General features: G+C 41.5%; 1 protein-coding gene across 1 annotated transcript in view; it reads left to right on the top strand.

The window, feature by feature from the left end:
• luzp2 (leucine zipper protein 2) overlaps nt 1-17858 on the top strand; it is a 388961-nt gene that overhangs the window by 239838 nt on the left and 131265 nt on the right. The gene's annotated exons all lie outside the window — the stretch shown is intronic.

Raw genomic sequence — 17858 nt, 5'->3', positions numbered from 1 at the left:
TGTACAATTCTGGTTGCCTTGCTACAGGAAGGACATTATTAAATCGGACAGAGTGCAGAAAAGATTTACAAGGATGTTACTGCATCTGGAAGGTTTGAGTTATAAGCAGAGGCTCGATAGGCTGAGGGGTGACCTTTCCACAGGTCCATAAAATCACAAGGGCCATAGAAATGGTGAATAGCCAAGGGCTTAATAGCCATGGCAGAAATTACGGCACATCTGGATAATAGTAACAGGATAGGACAGAGTCAGCATGGATTTATGAAGGGGAAATCATGCTTGACTAATCTTCTTGAATTTTTTGAGGATGTAACTCGGAAGATGGACGAGGGAGATCCAGTGGATGTAGTGTACCTGGACTTTCAGAAAGCTTTTGATAAAGTCCCACACAAGAGGTTAGTGAGTAAAATTAGGGCGCACGGTATTGGGGGCAAAGTACTAGATTGGATAGAGAATTGGTTGGCTAATAGGAAACAAAGGGTAGTGATTAACGGCTCCATTTCGGAATGGCAGGCAGTGACCAGTGGGTACCGCAGGGATCCGTGCTGGGACCGCAGCTTTTTACAATATATGTAAATGATATAGAAGATGGTATCAGCAATAACATTAGCAAATTTGCTGATGACACAAAGCTAGGTGGTAGGGTGAAATGTGATGAGGATGTTAGGGGATTACAGGGTGACCTGGACAAGTTAGGTGAGTGGGCAGATGCATGGCAGATGCAGTTTAATGTGGATAAATGTCTGGTTATCCACTTTGGTGGCAAGAACAGGAAGGCAGATTACTACCTCAATGGTATCAAATTAGGTAAAGGGGCTGTTCAGAGAGATCTGGGTGTTCTTGTCCACCAGTCAATGAAGGCAAGCATGCAGGTACAGCAGGTCGTGAAGAAGGCTAATAGCATGCTGGCCTTCATAACAAGAGGGATTGAGTATAGAAGCAAAGACGTGCTTCTGCAGCTGTACAGGGCCCTGGTGAGACCACACCTGGAGTACTGTGTACAGTTCTGGTCTCCAAATTTGAGGAAAGACATTCTGGCTATTGAGGGAGTGCAGCATAGGTTCACGAGGTCAATTCCTGGAATGGCAGGATTGCCTTACATGGAAAGACTGAAGCGACTGGGCTTGTATACCCTTGAGTCTGGAAGACTGAGAGGGGATCTGATTGAAACGTATAGGATTATGAAAGGACTGGACACTCTGGCAGGAGGGAACATATTTCCGTTGATGGGGGAATGCCAAACCAGAGGACACAACTTAAAAATATGGGGTAGACCATTTAGGACAGAGATGAGGAGAAACTACTTCACCCAGAGAGTGGTGGCTGTGTGGAATGCTCTGCCCCAGAGGGCAGTGGAGGCCCAGTCTCTGGATTCATTTAAGAAAGAATTGGATAGAGCTCTTAAAGATAGTGGAGTCAAGGGGTATGGAGATAAGGCTGGAACAGGATACTAATTAGGAATGATCAGCCATGATCATATTGAATGGCGGTGCAGGCTCGAAGGGCAGAATGGCCTACTCCTGCATCTATTGTCTATTGTCTATTGTCTATTGGCTTTTCCCCAGGTGAGGGGAGTCCAAAACAAGGGGGAATAGGATTAGGGTGAGAGGGGAAAGATTTAAAAGGGACCTGAGGGGCAGCTTTTTCCCCACAGAGGGTGGTGCATGAATGGAACAGGCTGCCAGAGGAAGTGATAGAAGCGGGTACAATCACAACATTTTAAAAGACATTTGGACAGATACATGGATAGGAAACATTTAGAGGGATATGTGCCAAAGGCAAGGAAATGGGATTTCCTCTGTCCAGAAGACCTGGTCTGCATGGACAAGTTAGGCCAAAAGGCCTGTTTTCATGCTGTATGACTCTAATAATCTACTAAGGTGCTGTATCCAAATGTACATCTTGTGTTTTAAGGGTTTCAAAGTATTAAAATTTGGAATTAATGTAAAAGAGTGTGACTTAAAGAGAAAAAGACAGATGCATATGGCTTAAAAATGAGTTGGTCATCCCTTTGTTTAGCTGCATGTGGTTATTTATAAGTAATCATTGGAACATAGGAACAGGAGTACGCCATTCAGCCTTTGGGGAAGCTCAATCATTCAATGAGATTATGGCTGATCTATAGCCAAATGCCATATACCTGTATTTGGCCCAAATCTCTTAATATCTTTGAATAACGAAAAACAACTATCCCAGATTTAAAATTAACAACTGATCCATCATCCACTGCCATCCAAACATCTCCCACCCTCTGTGTGTGGAAGTGCTTCCTAACATCTCTCCTGAATGCTATGGCCCTAATTCTCAGACTATGCCCCTAGCTCCAGAAACAGTTTATCTTTATCTACCCTGTCCTTTCCTGTTAATATCTTGAAGACTTTGACCAGATCACATTAAATTCTAGAGAAAACAGGCCATTATATATTATTGCAGCTCATACCTTAGCCGTTGAAGTCTAGGTTTCATTCTTGTAAACCTGCATTGTACTCCCTCCAAGGTCAATATATCCTTCTTAAGGTGTGGTGCCCAGATCTGCTGTCAGTAGTCCTAGTGGGGTCGAACCAGGATTTTGTACAACTGTTGCACAGTTTCTCCATCTTTGTGCTCCAGTCCAGAGATATGAAGGCCACTGTTCCATTAGCTTCTGCACCTTTTTGTGATATTTTAATAATCTAGTTACTGCTCAAACATTACAAAGCCCACCATGACTAACAAAGCATATTCTATATGAGTGTAATTCTTTTGGAGTCTAAATGTTCATCGTGGTAAGATTAGTCGTAGCAACAATAAGCCAGGGACTTTTTGACAAAATATTACTTCCTGACCTGTTAAGTATTGTCAGCACTTGCTGGTTTTATTTTAGAATTTCATCATTTGCAGTATTTTGCTTCTGTTTCAATAAAATGCTGTTTCTATTTTCTAATAAAGCATAGGAAAGTTCAAAACCTGAAATACGGAATGAGACGTATTAATTGTTCTACCTTAGAAATGCACCGAAAATCAGGAAATGAAGATTGTGTGAAGAGCTTTTTGACCTTGATTTCACAGTTTTTGCAAAGTAACAGTTTTAAGCACAATCAAGTTTGCACAAGAATATCTAACAAAGATGGAGGTCAATAAAGCAGGTGTTATTAAAACCTTAAGGAAATAACCATTAGTGGGATATTTAAACCAGATGGGACGCACATCTGAATCCTTCAGGTACATGACAAAATGTGGCACAGAAATAATTAATATTTCTAAGAAAAGTGAAGTTAAATGACTTTTATTTAAGGGCTGCAGGTTTGGTTCATTGTACCTCAATGATCAAAAGTGCAATGAGTGGTTAACTGAAAGTCCAGTGTTCTGAAGAATTCATACCAGACTCAAAAAAAAACTGCATTTGTCTCCAAAAGTGCTAAGCGACTTGCTGAGTTTCTCCAGAATTCTGTGTTTGTTTCAGATTTTCAGCATTCACAAGATTTTTAACTATGATTTTAATATGTGAAAACTTTTGAATGTTAGTTTAAAGGATGACAGCAGTAATCATTTTAGAGGAGAATTGAACAGGGTAGACTCTGGGTCTTTTTTAACACTACAAATTCAACCCAGAATGATAGATTATTATTTTCTCTGCGATAAGTAGCTCTAATCTATCTCTGTCTAGTTACTTCTAATGTGGAGGTGCAGGTGTTGGACTGGGGTGGACAAAGTCAGAAGTCGCATTACACCAGGTTATAGTCCAAAAGGTTTATTTGAGGTCACAAACTTACAGAGCACGGCTCCTTCATCAGATGAAGTCTAAGTTCATTCACCTGACGAAGGAGCTTGTGATTTTAAATAAGCCTGTTGGACCATAACCTGGCATTTGGCGACTTCTGACTTAGTGACTTCTGGACAATGGCTACAAAAGTGCCTTAAAGTTCACTCGAGTGAAATGTCACTGAGATGGCTCTACTGTAGTCGATCTGGGAAATGGTTATAATGGATATTCTTCTCGTGCATGTGATACATCTTGGGGTGAAATATTTGGGTGCTTTACATTGCTTATAGCTTGTGTTACACCCTGGTCTGAGGGGATTTGATACTGACATTGAGCGTTTGAAGTAAGGAAGTGGCACTGACATCCCTCACCTTGATGTCATGTCTGACTGGATAAACCTCATTATTTCTGGATTCATCACAAATTTTCAAAGCTTTAAAATAAATGCACAGAATTCCTAAACAGCCCCAAGTCGATGGAACTGTATTTAACAAGAATCACTATTTATTACAGATCATTATATTCTAGCCATAGGCAAACAAACTCAATTAAATAAACTCTACAAATAAACTCCTAACCTGTTATAAACTTCCCTTACGCACAGATAGATAATCATGAATGACACACATGGGCGGAGGGAAAACAGAGAGAATAGTTCTATTGTCTGTGTTCAGAAAATATATTCTATTGGACCTTGCTGATCTGAAGGCTTCTCCTTTGTAGTTGTTTTTCCAAATGTTCCCATTGGTTTGCAAAAAGCACAGGATGCCTGTTCCATTTATGAACAGTGTCTGATTTATTCAATTCTTGCAGCTTGCAAGAATCTGTTTGCAGCATCTGCTAAAGCATAGAACAGTTGATTTTCTTCTTGTTTAAAGTGACTTAAAGTTCTGGTGTAATGCGTGTTTCATCAACGCAAATTGGCTATAATGAACTGATGAATTGTGGATGCTGTTCAGATAATGCAAACTTTCTGCTGAACGGAAACAGTGATTTCTATAGCAATCTTCTACATCACTCTTTTCCATTGTGGTATTCCATCGTGCAATTTCATGCCACAATTGGTTGTACTGTACTCATGATTCCCTACAGATAAGGGCAATATCAGGATGTAGGTTTGCTCGCTGAGCTGGAAGGTACATTTTCAGATATTTTGCCACCTTACTAGGTAACATCTTCAGTGATCCTCTGTTTGAACCACTGCTAATGATTCCTGCTTTCTACTTCTACGTTGGAGTTTCTTTGGGTTGGTGAGACATGACATCAAGGTAAGGTGATGTCATTTCCTATGGTTATGTCATTTTCCATTCTTTTTCTCGGGGGTGGTAAATGGGGTCCAACTCGATGTGTTTGTTGATAGAGTTCCAGTTGGAATGCCATTCTTCTCAGAATTCTCGTGCATGTCTCTGTTTGGCTTATCCTGGGATGAATGTGTTGTCACAGTCGAAGTGGTGTCCTTCCTTATCTGTATGTAAGGATACTAGTGAGAGAGGGTCATGCTGTTTTGTGGCTAGTGGATGTTCATGGATCCTGGTTGCTTGTTTTCTGCCTGTTTGTCCAATGTAGTGTTTGTTACAGTTCTTGTACAGTATTTTGTAAATGACATTAGTTTTGCTTGTTGTCTGTATAGGGTCTTTCAAGTTAATTAGCTGTTGTTTTAGAGTGTTGGTAGGTTTGTGGGCTACCATGGTGCCAAGGGGTCTGAGTAGCCTGGCAGTCGTTTCGGAGATGTCTTTGATATGGAGGGAATGGCTAGGGTTTCTGCACGTGTTTTGTCTGCTTGTTTGGGTCTGTTGCTGAGAAATCGGCAGACTGTGTTCATTGGGTACCCAGTCTTTTTGAATACAAGGTATTGGTAATTTTCCTCTGTTCTGTGTAGTTCCTCCATGCTGCAGAGTGTGTTGGCTCATTGAAATAATGTCCTGTTGAAGCTTTTTTTGTGGATGTTGGGATGATTGTTTCTGTAGTTCAATATTTGGTCTGTATGTGTTGTTTTCCTGTAGATGCTGGTTTGAAGTTCCCCATTGGCTGTTCGCTGTACAAACAAGCAGAAAAAAACACATCCAGAAACCCTAGCCACTCTCCCCTACATCAAAGACATCTCAGAAATGACTGCCAGACTACTCAGACTCTTTGGCATCTTGGTAGCCCACAAACCCACCAACACACTAAAACAGCAGGTCATGAACTAGAAAGATCCTATACAGACAACAAGCAAAACTAACGTCATTTACAAAATACCATGCAAGAACGGTAACAAACACTACATTGGACAAACAGGCAGAAAACTAGCCAACATGAACATCAACTAGCCACAAAATAGCATGACCCTCTCTCACTGGTATCCTTACATACAGATAAGGAAGGACACCATTTTGACTGGGACAACACATCCACCTGAGGCCAAGCCAAACAGAGACACACATGAGAATTCCTAGAAGCATGACAGTCCAACCGGAACACTCAACAAACACATTGAGTTGGAACCCATTTACCACACCCTGAGTAAAAGGAAATGACATAACCATAGGAAATGACATCACCTCATCTTGATGTCATGTCTCACCAACCCAAAGAAACTCCAACATATAAATAGAAAGCAGGAATCTTTAGCAGTACTTCGTCCGGTGGGTCACAGATTATGTTACCTAGTATGGTGACGAACATCTGAAAATGAACCTTCCAGCTCAGCGAGCAAACCTACACCCAGAACCTCAATCTGAGCTACAAATCTTCTCAAAATACATGAAGGGCAATACCAATATAAACTAATAAACATAACCTTTTCCACTCACCAGCATTATAGCAGAATGACCTGTATTGCAGACAACTGAAAGAGCTGCTGCAAATCTGGTTTATCTTCTGGTCTGACTAGCTAATCTCCGCCCAAGATGGTCAACCACTGTACTGTTGGTGGGCAGTAGACCCTTATGATTGATAATTGATCCCCAGTTCACAAATTAATCAGCTTCACTTGTAAATAACCCCTTCGCTCCAGTGAGTAGAAAAGGTTTAGTTTGTTATTTTTTTTTGATATTGTCCTTTTCTTGTAGGGGAATTATTAGGACAGTACAACTATTTGCAGCATGAAATGATTTCTTAGTAAATGGGCCAAATGCAGGCAAATGGGATAGTTCAGTTTAGGAAACCTGGTCAGCATGGATGAGTTGGGCCGAAGGGTCTGTTTATGTGCTGTTTGAGTCTATGAATCTGCAACTTTATGAGTCTGAGTTACTGGAACCCACAGCTACACTGTGTTCACAATATATATCAAATTGTCTACTTGCTAAAATATGTAGCTGAGCTTGTAAATCCCTGGTATAAGACAATTCTTTCTTATTTCAGTCCCTGTTTTTTAACAAGGCATAAAAATAAAAATACGTTATCATTACATCGATGAGAACTAAAAAAAAAAATCACATGTTCAATAATCACAAGGCTGTGTTAGTATTAATAGGGGATCTTGGAGTTGAAGACCATAGCTCCTTGAAAGTGGCCACACAGGGTGGTAAAGAAGATATATGGCATGCTTGCCTTTATTGAGTACAAGAGTCAGGATGTCATGTTGCAGCTTTATAAAACTTTGACTGGGTCACACTTAAAGATTTGTGTTCAGTTCTGGTTATCATTTTACAGGAATCTTTGAAGACGGTGCAGAAGAGGTTTGCCAGGATGCTGCCTGATTAGAGGGTATGAGCTACAAAGAGCTGCTAGAAAATCTCGAGTTATTTTATCTAGATTGGCAGAGGCTAAAGGGAGACTTGATAGAAGTCTATAAAATTGAGATGCATAGATAGAGTTGACAGTCAGAACCTTTTTTCCCCAGAGTCGAAATATCTAATACTAGGGGGGTATGCATTTAAGGTGAGAGGGGGAAAGTTCAAAGGAGATGTGAGGGATACGTTTTTCCACAGTGTGTTGTAGGAGTCTGGAATGCATTGCCAGGGGAGGCAGGTATGATAGGAGCATTTAAGGGATCTTTGGGTAAACACGTGAATGTGCAAGGAATGGAGGGATATGGACCAAGGGCAGGCAGAGGGATTGGTTTAATTTGGCGTCATGTTTGGCACAACATTGTGGGCTGAAAGCCCCGTACCTGTTCTGTACTGTTCTACGCTGCATGTTGTAGTTGTAGTTATTGTCAATGTAATTGCAAATCACCTAACAGCAAAACATTTCAGATGATGGAGATCTGAAATAAAAGCAGAAACGTAATGACAATTTTATAATCCAGCGATTATACTGTAAATTTGTCCCTCCAAACTTGCCAGATGTTGTTGAAGGGACTGAAGGGCAGAAGTTGGGCCACATTAATGCAGTGCCAATCTTCCTGTTCACGTCTCCTTCAAAGAGCGCCCGTCCTGCTGAAGCACTTGACCTACCCTAACGTCTCAGAAAATATTCACATTCATTGAGAAAGTAATGGAATCAAAGGATGAATGCTGCTCAGTGGGAATCAATAGGGTCAATATACTGGAAACTATCCGATATCATAACAAAACTACACAGGATTTCTGTCATTCCTCAGCTTAAAGAGTGCAGCACTGCATTCAGTTATTCATCAGACAGGCATAAAGGAAAGAATGAGGGGAAATCAAATTGACGTATTCAAGGTGATCAAAGGTGTGGATAAAATAGATGTGCAGCGGATGCTTCCTTTTGTGGGGCATTCGAGGACGAGGTCACAGTCTAAGGATAATGGGTAGCAAATTTAAAACAGAGTTGAGGAGAAATTACTTCTCCCACAGGGTTGTGAATCTGTGAAATTTGCTACTCCAAAGTGCGGTGGATGATGGGACAGTGAGTAAATTTAAGGAGGGGAAAGGCAGATTTTTAATTGGTAATGGTTGAAGAAATATGGAGAGAAGGCAGGAAAATGGGGGTGTGGGGCATATCAGCCATGGTCGAATGGCGGAGCAGACTCGATGGGGCGAATGGCCTAATTCTGCTCCTATATCTTATGAACTTATGAAGCATTGGAAGTGATTCTGAGATATTTCAAAATACTGTCAGATGATTATTTAGGAGGAGTCATTGTGAAGCTTTAACCTTGAAATGAAGTGACTGAGGGGAGAGTCCTGCTGACATTCATAAGATGGTTTATAGCATAGGAATCCTAATCACATGTTCAAGGTTAGTAATGAACACCGGACAAAAGGACATAAGTTAAAACTGAGAAAAAGCAAATCCACAACCAATGTCAAGAATTTCTTACTGACGTTAAGAGTGATTCATGCCTGTAAACATTAGGTAGTAGCAAGGAATACTGAATTTTAGGCACAAATAAGCTAAGATGGGACAAATGATTCATATTTACCATGTGATCGTATGACATAAGGCAAGTTGTAAAAAGCATGTTAGAAAATTCAGCATCTGAGATTTTTCTGTGATTAGTCCCTTTCAGTTCCCATTTTGTAAGTGTGTCAGATCTAATCTGTAGCTGCTCCCTTTTTCCATCAAGTCCCACCTTGAACCACTTCAAATTAGGCATTATGGCAATAGAGCATCTTTTGATTTTTTTTTTACAAAATTAATGGCACTATATCATTGCAAAAATATTTGATTTTGTAATAGTCCACACTTACTGCAATAAAAGTGATTTAACATCAGTGAAGTGCAAAGTTCCAGGAATTGTTTTTGTTTCCTCCTTTCATGGGTTGTGGTTCTCTCTGACAAGGCCAGCATCCCTAATTGCCCTTGCTAAGCTGTTCCAGAGGGCAGTTAAGTGTTGATCATATTGCTGTGGATGTGGAGCCACATGCAGGCTGATGCAGGTCAGACCAGCAGATTCCCTTCCCAACAGTGCGTTAGTCTTTTTTCTCAAATGACAATTTGATTACAGTCTCATGGTCCCCATTACTGAGACAAGTTTAATGAGTAGATTTATGAATTGAGTTCAGATTCGACCAGCAGACTCCAAACTAGCCTAAACTCTGGATTGCTAGTCCAGTGACTTTATCATTGCACCACTATCTCTCTACTTTGGATTTATTAACTTTTGTTGCTATTTCCTTTTTGCTGTCGGGGAATCATCAATACAAGTATTTGTGGCATGAAATGATTTCTTAATAAATGATTTTATTGGCATGTGTAGAATTGTATGATTTTCTTTCTGCTGGTAATGATATCAATGTTGCTTCCACTCTATACATTAGCCTGAATAAGTAAGAAAAATAGCAGGCAAAAACAGTTCAAGCAAAAGTTTAAATAATGCACTAGATTTGCTTTGTTGATATATGTTGGTTTCAAATGAACAATTTAGCTGCTTGGATTCATTCGAGTTGATGGCTCAGGAATGATAGTTTCTCTTACTTTTTATGGTTCAGCGAATTGTAAAAGACAACAGACACCGATTGTTTTAACTCTGTGTCTGTGTGCACTTTTTTTTTTGAAATGTGAAGCACTCTTTTACATGGAGACTGAGGCAAGGGGACGAGAATAGAAATGGGAAGTTATTGTTGGATAAGGGCCTGAGGTGCTTCTGTGGAACAGTATCAGAGATTTCAATTCTGCGGAGAGATCAGACAAACCGGGGTTGGTCTTCAGAAAGCAGAAGGAAGGGTTTAAAGTAGATGCTCAAAATAATCAAAAATATTCAATAGCTGCTTGAAAGTTCCATCAGTGAGACAATAGCCACCTTCTGTGAGTATAATTCCATGGGCTGAATTTAACAAGGGATGTGATTATCCCCACCCCTATCCCCTTTCCCCTCCCTACTTTGGTGATAAAAGCCAAGGGACAGCCCATTACATTTGGCTAGCTCACATCACAGCCATCGTCTGTGATTATCTACCAACTGTCATCATGCCATTGATTTGTTTTTTGAAGCAAACCTTTCCACTCCCAATAGAGAGACAGTTCCACCATTTGAGGTTTGGCAACCCCATCAAATGGCCAACAGCTCCTTCGTCCCAGCAGCGTCACTGGGAGTAGTGGGCACTGCTGGGACTACAAGAAGAACCCTGAAGAAGAGGAAAGCAGTTAGGCCCTGACAAATGGGTTTCAGGTCAACAACATGGTGCGATGGGGAGAAATGTCTTCAGCCAGAGAGTAACGAGCCTGTGGAATTCACCACCATGGAAAGCAGTTGAGGCCGAAACATTGTGATTTCAAGAAGGAGTTGGGATCAAAAGTCATGGGGCAGAGTGGGAACAGACTATTGAGCTGGATGATCAGCTATGATCATAATGAATGGCAAAGCAGGTTTGAAGGGCCATATGGCCTACTCCTGCTTTTAATTTCTATGTTCCTTAGTTTTGACGAGATGCATGAGAGGGGAAAACCACTTTGGAGTGGGACTTCACCACCCATACTACCATGCCTACTACTAAGGGATCGCTGGCTTTCATTGGGTGGCTTGGACATTGGCCTCCACTGCTGCTAGTACAGTCACAAGACTGGCATGGGAGGAGGTGATGAAGTGGCTAATTAATGGCCTCAATTAGCCCATGGGCAAGCTGACCACCTAATGCCCTTCCCACTTTGGGGATAGGGGGAGTAAGTAGATACAGAGCATCAATGTCCCTGCACCAAGTTTGCACACTGCCAGCCCTCATCGATCCTACCCTGGCCCATGCCATGTCAACACTCAGGGGAGTGCAAGGTTGTAGCGTATGATTCTACAAATGAAGCATTCCCTGCAGTGGGAGCAGCCAGGGGAAGATTTGTACACATAACCATGACCTTTTACTATTGCTGTTCACACTAGACAGAAGTTGTTCACCAGAAAGAAACATTAGAGAGAGCTGGGGCAATTCAACTATTTGTCTCAGGCATAATTGCTTGCACTTTTCTTCCTGTGAAGTTGCAAAAAATAAGAAGCGACCAGCTCTGTGGTACATCATAGTTTAGTGGAATCATCAGGAATATTTATTGACTATGTTCAATTGACCATAAGATCATAGGAGCAGAAATTAGTCTATTCAGCCCATCTCAGTGGTTAGAACTGCTGCCTCACAGTGCCAGGGACCCGGGTTTGATTCCCGCCTCAGGTGACTGTGCAAACTGCACACAGACATTCTCCCCATGTTAGCGTGGGCTTCCTCCGGATGCTCCAGTTTCATCCCACAGTCCAAAGATGTGCTGCTCTGGTGAATTGGCCATGCTAAATTGCCCATAGTATTAGGTGCATTAGTCAGGATAAGTATAGGGTAAGGGAATGGGTCTAGGTGGGTTACTGTTTGGAGGGTTGGTGTGGACTTGTTGGGCTGAAGGGCCTGTTTCCACACTGTAGGGAATCTAATCTTTTAAAAAAAAACTGCTCCGCCATTCAAACATAGTTAGAGAGAGACACGAACTGAAGATGTTGGATTCCAAGGTAGACAAGTAGGAGGCTGGAAGAACACAGCAAGCCAGGCAGCATCTGAAGGTGAAGAAGTCATCGTTTCAGGTGTAACATTTCTTCAGAATGGGTTACAAGTGCTGAAGAAGGGTTATACCTGAAACGTTGACTTCTCAACCATCTATTGCTGCCTGGCTTGCTGCATTCTTCCAGCTTCTTGCCTGTCTACCACCACTCAATCGTGGCTGATAAGTTTCTTAACCCCATTCTCCCGCTTTCTCCCAGTCACCCTTGATCCCCTTTATAATCAAGAACATGTCGATCTCTGTCTTAAATACATTCAGTGACCCCTGGCTGTTTCAGTCTTCTGTGGTAGTGAATGTTAGCCTCGTTGATATTCAAAAGAAGTTGGCAAAACTAACGGACAACAATACCAACTTGAATGAGAACTTCTTGCTTGTCAGTAGAACAGAACAGTGTCAGAGTCCCAAAACAGAAACCTTCCCTGTGCCCTCCTTCCACTAATTAACCTCTCTGGCAGAGAGGGGATGTGGCAGTCTTTTATCTACAGACCATCAGTTCCTGAAGCGAACTCTCTCTCATCCATCTTGAACCTCCAATGCATTTCACCCACAGAAGGATGCATGGATCAGACCGAATCTAGTCATATTGACACAATCGTTTTGAAAATGTAAGACATGTTGTCAAAGGTAAAGCATTTTAATTAAATTGTTTTGGAGATTCAGTCAGCTCATTTGGCGGAGTGTGGTGCACAGTGACCCAATGAGACCGATCCTCTCACATGGGATCTATTTGTTGACTGAAACATGGAAGTGCAAGTTGAACAGTACAGCACAGGGATCTTGCCTTACATCATATGATTAATGTGGAGAGCTGGTTCTCAAACTATATAACAGTCTATCTCTCTTTCTAATATTGATAAAGGTCATTGACTTTGTTCGTTACCAATCAATTCAAACAACAGTCATAAAGTATAGGGTAAATTTATGGTCTTTTCTCAATCCATCCCACCATATCCCATTCCCAACAGCCAATTGAAATAACATACTAGCCTCCCCCTTGAATTTTTGGACAATTATCGATTGGTCCATTGCCAGTGTCAGGGTTATGGAAACACAGGCCACTTAAGCCTGTTTCAATTTGACCAAAAACCCCCATTTCTATTTCATTAGCCTTTTAATAAATAATCTATTTGCCTTCCTGATCGAACGTGCCATACATGCATATGTTTTGTGATTAAAGTACTAGGACATGCAGATCCCTCTGTACCTCTAGTCTCTGTGATATCTCTCCATTTAAATGATATACAAAATATAGTAACATAGTAATAATAATATACTCCGTACCAAGGTTTCCCTAGGCCATTTGCTGGACTGGCCCTGATGAAGGGCTTATGCCCAAAGCGTCAATTCTCCTGCTCCTTGGATGCTGCCTGACCTGCTGTGTTTTCCCAGCAACACACTCTTGACTGTATTGCTGGAATTGCCCTGAGTCAGGAGGTCATCTCATTTAGAATGGTGACTGGGGTTCTACAGCATTTCTAAGTTGGGTAGAAGGTGTGGGCTGTGTGCAGCCCAATCTGAGTAGGTTACCACGACAACTTCCTCTTCACTGTCCATCCATGCTATAGAAGTCCAGCCTGGCCCATTGCTACTCTCCTTCCCTCTAGATTTACAGTCACGGTTCTTACTGGGAACAGACCCTGCTTCAACTTGGAAGCTGTCTGATTAAAAACATCCACCTGGAGCCCGAAAGAGGACCTGCCAAATGAGGGATGACTAATATTGCTGAGCAAGGCTTAATTTTGCCCCATACTAAGTAAATTCCTCATGGTTTGATACATATGGAAGATATGGGAACCATCCAAACTTTGAGCAAAGAAAGCTTTGTACTAACACGAGGTACTGAAAATAGGAACAGCCAAGATTCCTCAGTGTTGACATCTTTCAGCTCAGCTGAAGTTTCAGAAGAAAAATAACTTCAAAATATATTTCACATGGGATTTTTGTTGACTGAAACATGGAAGTGCAAGTTGAACATGTGGTGCTGGAAAAGCACAACAGGTCAGGTAGCGTCTGAGGAGCAGGAGAATTCCTGATGAAGGGCTTATATTCCTTGGCTGCTGCCTGACCTGCTGTGCTTTTCCAGCGTCACACTTTTTGACTCATTCAGTCCATCGAGCCCACTTCTTCCCCCATTCAGTGAAAGCAAGGGCTGGTCTGATAATCCTCAACCTGACTTTCCTGCCCGTTGTCCATATTCTTTGATTCCTCAAGTAAAGGTAGGATACATTTTGCAGAAGAGTAAGACCAGACTCGAAGCTTTGTCTCTCTCCATAGACACTGCCAAACCTGTTGAATTTTTTTTCTAGCATTCACTTTATGCAGAGCCCTGAATCCTTTACTGATTAAAAATCTGTCAGTCTCAGCCTTTGTTACTCTTAATAACCCAACCTCAATAGACCTCTGCAGTAAAGAGTTCCATGGATTCACAACCTCCTGAGGGAAAACACTCCTCCTCATCTACGTATCAAATGTGCAATCCCTTATTCTGAGATTATGCCCCTGGTCCTGGACTCTACCCTGTCAAGTCTCCTTCGAATCTTATGTGTTTCAATAAGGTTGCTTCTCATTCTTCCATATTCAAATAAATTAATGCATGACATATTCAATCTCTCCTCATAAGATAGTCCCTCCCACAGTGTTGATGTCCGTGTCTCTGAGCCAGTAGACCTGGTTCAAGTCTCATCTGCTCCACAGGTGTGCAATAACATCTTTTGAAACATGTTGATTAGGAAATCTCTAAGGTAGTCCCCCTATACTTGGTAACAGCCTAGTCAACCTTCTCTGGACTGCCTTCAATGCCCCTTTCATTGGGTCACAAAACCGTTCACAGTATTCCAGTTGTGGTCTGCCCTGAAAAATTCTAATCAAGTGGGGTGAAAAATCAGAAGGTTAGGCTTTGAATGGTTTTTAAAGGCCAATTACGGTTTATTCTCCCGATTCCTAGAATTAACAAATACCAAATAATTTAACGTGAGAAGACTTTGATTAAAGGGAAGACTATAAAGTGGGCTACCTCTCATGTAGCCCAAATCGCCAGCTGTCACCTTTAACTAACTGAATGTAAGATAGTTATTTGCATCATCTATTAGATAAAGATCAACACGGATGTTGTGATTGGACCCAAGTAGATCTTGTTGACTATGAAATACTTGATAGGGGTTGTTAACCTGGGCCAATCAGGGAGCCCTGGCTGACAGGTATAACCAGGAGAGGGTTTTGAGGTTTGTCCTCCTTTCCTTGAAAACTGGTTGAACAGTGGGATTTGGGGATTAGCTTTGCCCCTCCCCTCCCCTTGCTGTTTCTCTGTACACAGCTGTTAATGTTAATTGTTTGTAAGCTATACTGTTTAATAAAATTTTTTGAATATATAACCAGGAGATTTGGCTTTTTCCTGCTATAAACGTTGCCCTTTGGGGCTGAAACGGGCTCTCTTATGGAATTCTGTCATTAAAAGAACAGTAAGCTGTGTGAAAACTGAATATTGCTGTAGGTTTGCTCGCTAAGTTGGAAGGTTCATTTCCCGACGTTTCGTCACCATACTAGGTAACACCTTCAGTGAGCCTCAGGCTACTGCTGATATTTCCTGCTTTCTATTTATATGTTGGGTTTCTTTGGGTTGGTGATGTAATTTCCTGTGGTGAAGTCACTTTCTGTTCTTTTTCTCAGGGGGTGGTAGATGGGGTCTAACTCGCTGTGTTTATTGATAGCGTTCCGGTTGGAATGCCATGCTTCTAGGAATTCTCGTGCATGTCTTTATTTGGCTTGTCCGAGGATGGATGTGTTGTCTCAGTCAAAGTGGTATCCTTCCTTATCTGTATGTAAGGATACTAGTGAGAGAGGGTCATGTCGTTTTGTGGCTAGTTGGTGTTCATGTATCCTGGTGGCTAGTTTTCTGTCTGTTTATCCAATGTAGTGTTGTGTAGAGCTTCCAGCTCAGCAAGCAAACTTTTATAAACGGAACCTCAACCTGAGCTACAATTCTTCTCAAAACTTGCTGAAAACTCAATGTTTTGTTAGTGTTGTTGTTTTGTAAGATTTCAGGACCTTCTGATTGCGTCCCTACTTCTTTTGTGTATTGTTACTGTTGTATTGTATTTTGTATAACTATGAATAAAAAAAACAGGAGATTTAGACTCTCCTCAATTTGGGGACTGAATCTGAGCTGGCTGGCCACAGCCAGTGTACTGTGCACGTGGGAGTAAAGGGTGATTTGGTGATGGGATACCGGCCTCTGTGCAGTTATTTTAGCTCATCAGGACTTCATCTGACGAAGAGGCAGCGCTTTGAGAGCTTGTGATTTCAAATAAACCTGCTGGACTATAGCCTGGTGCCATGTGACTTCTGATTCTGCTCACCCCAGTCCAACACTGGCACCTCCACATCATGGCTACTTTCAATGATGACACATCACGGCATTCAATGTTGCTTAAATGCAGTGGCTGAGGAAGGCAGTTCACCACCACCTTGTCCTGGGCAAGTAACTGTAGGCAATAAATGTGGCCCAGCCAGCAACATCACAACCCATGAATGAAAACTTGTACCACCGAAATTTTTATTTCCTTACAACTGATGTGAGCACTTTCACAATGTTGCCACAAAATGCTCAATATTTTCCTCCTCTCTCATTTGCTGCATAAATCTCTCGCATCAGCAGCTGCTGTGATCACTCACCCTGAAGGCTTTTGAAGCTCTTTGGTTTCACGTTTGAACATACAGATGACAAAGTAACATTTTATTTTCAAGAAAGGAGCTACCTCCCCAGCAGTCAGTGAATATTTGCTGAAGCCAGCAACCGCAAAGCCCCCAGCATTGAGGCTGTTGTTTGAGCCTGAAATAACAAAAGCTTCAAAATCTGTAATTGTGTCTTAAAATTCAATTGGTTCATTGATCTAATGGCAAAGCAGTTGGTTTTAAAATTAGTGTAAATGACAAAACTTTGCATAAGGAAAGCAACTCTGAGCAGGAATTCAGAGATACCTTGAAAGCTAATGTTATCCCAGCTACAATGGAACAGTTTTGTGTGCTGCATGTTACTTCACCTCATTAATCTCCAGGTAAGTAACACCTTCAACTGGAAAATAATTAATTATCTTTCTATTTTTTGATTTTTCAAACACTGGATACTCTAGATAGTAAAGTAGGTTAGTCCAATACTACTTTTTTGAAATGAGCCTAGAAGGAGGGAATAAACTCTCTGAAGTCAATTATGTTTTTAAAAATAAAGCATTCATGTGATGTTGCTGGCTGGGCCACATTTATTGCCTACAGTTACTTGCCCAGGACAAGGTGGTGGTGAACTGCCTTCCTCAGCTACTGCGTTTAAGCAACATGGAATGCCGTGATGTGTCATCATTGAAAGTAGCCATGATGTGGAGGTGCCAGTGTTGGACTGGGGTGAGCAGAATCAGAAGTCACGCGGCACCAGGCTATAGTCCAGCAGGTTTATTTGAAATCACAAGCTCTCAAAGCGCTGCCTCTTCATCAGATGAAGTCCTGATGAGAGGACAGCACTCCGAAAGGTTGTGATTTCAAATAAACCTGTTGGACTAGAACCTAGCATCATATGACTTCTGATTTCATTTTGGCTACTGAGTGTGATTCTGGTTGTCCTAATTTAAAAGGATAACGAGGCACGAGAATGAGTGCAGTGAGGGTGACAACAAAGACACCAGCAATGTCGATCAAGCATGTTCAGCATAACCTTCCAAGTTTCTACAACTACCCTTGAAATAAAGTCTGCTTGTTTTAT

The sequence above is a fragment of the Chiloscyllium punctatum genome, chromosome 22, assembly GCF_047496795.1.
Source record: "Chiloscyllium punctatum isolate Juve2018m chromosome 22, sChiPun1.3, whole genome shotgun sequence".
NCBI lineage: Eukaryota > Metazoa > Chordata > Chondrichthyes > Orectolobiformes > Hemiscylliidae > Chiloscyllium > Chiloscyllium punctatum.
Note: the sequence above shows the minus strand (reverse complement) of the source record. Positions and strands in the feature narration are given on the sequence as shown.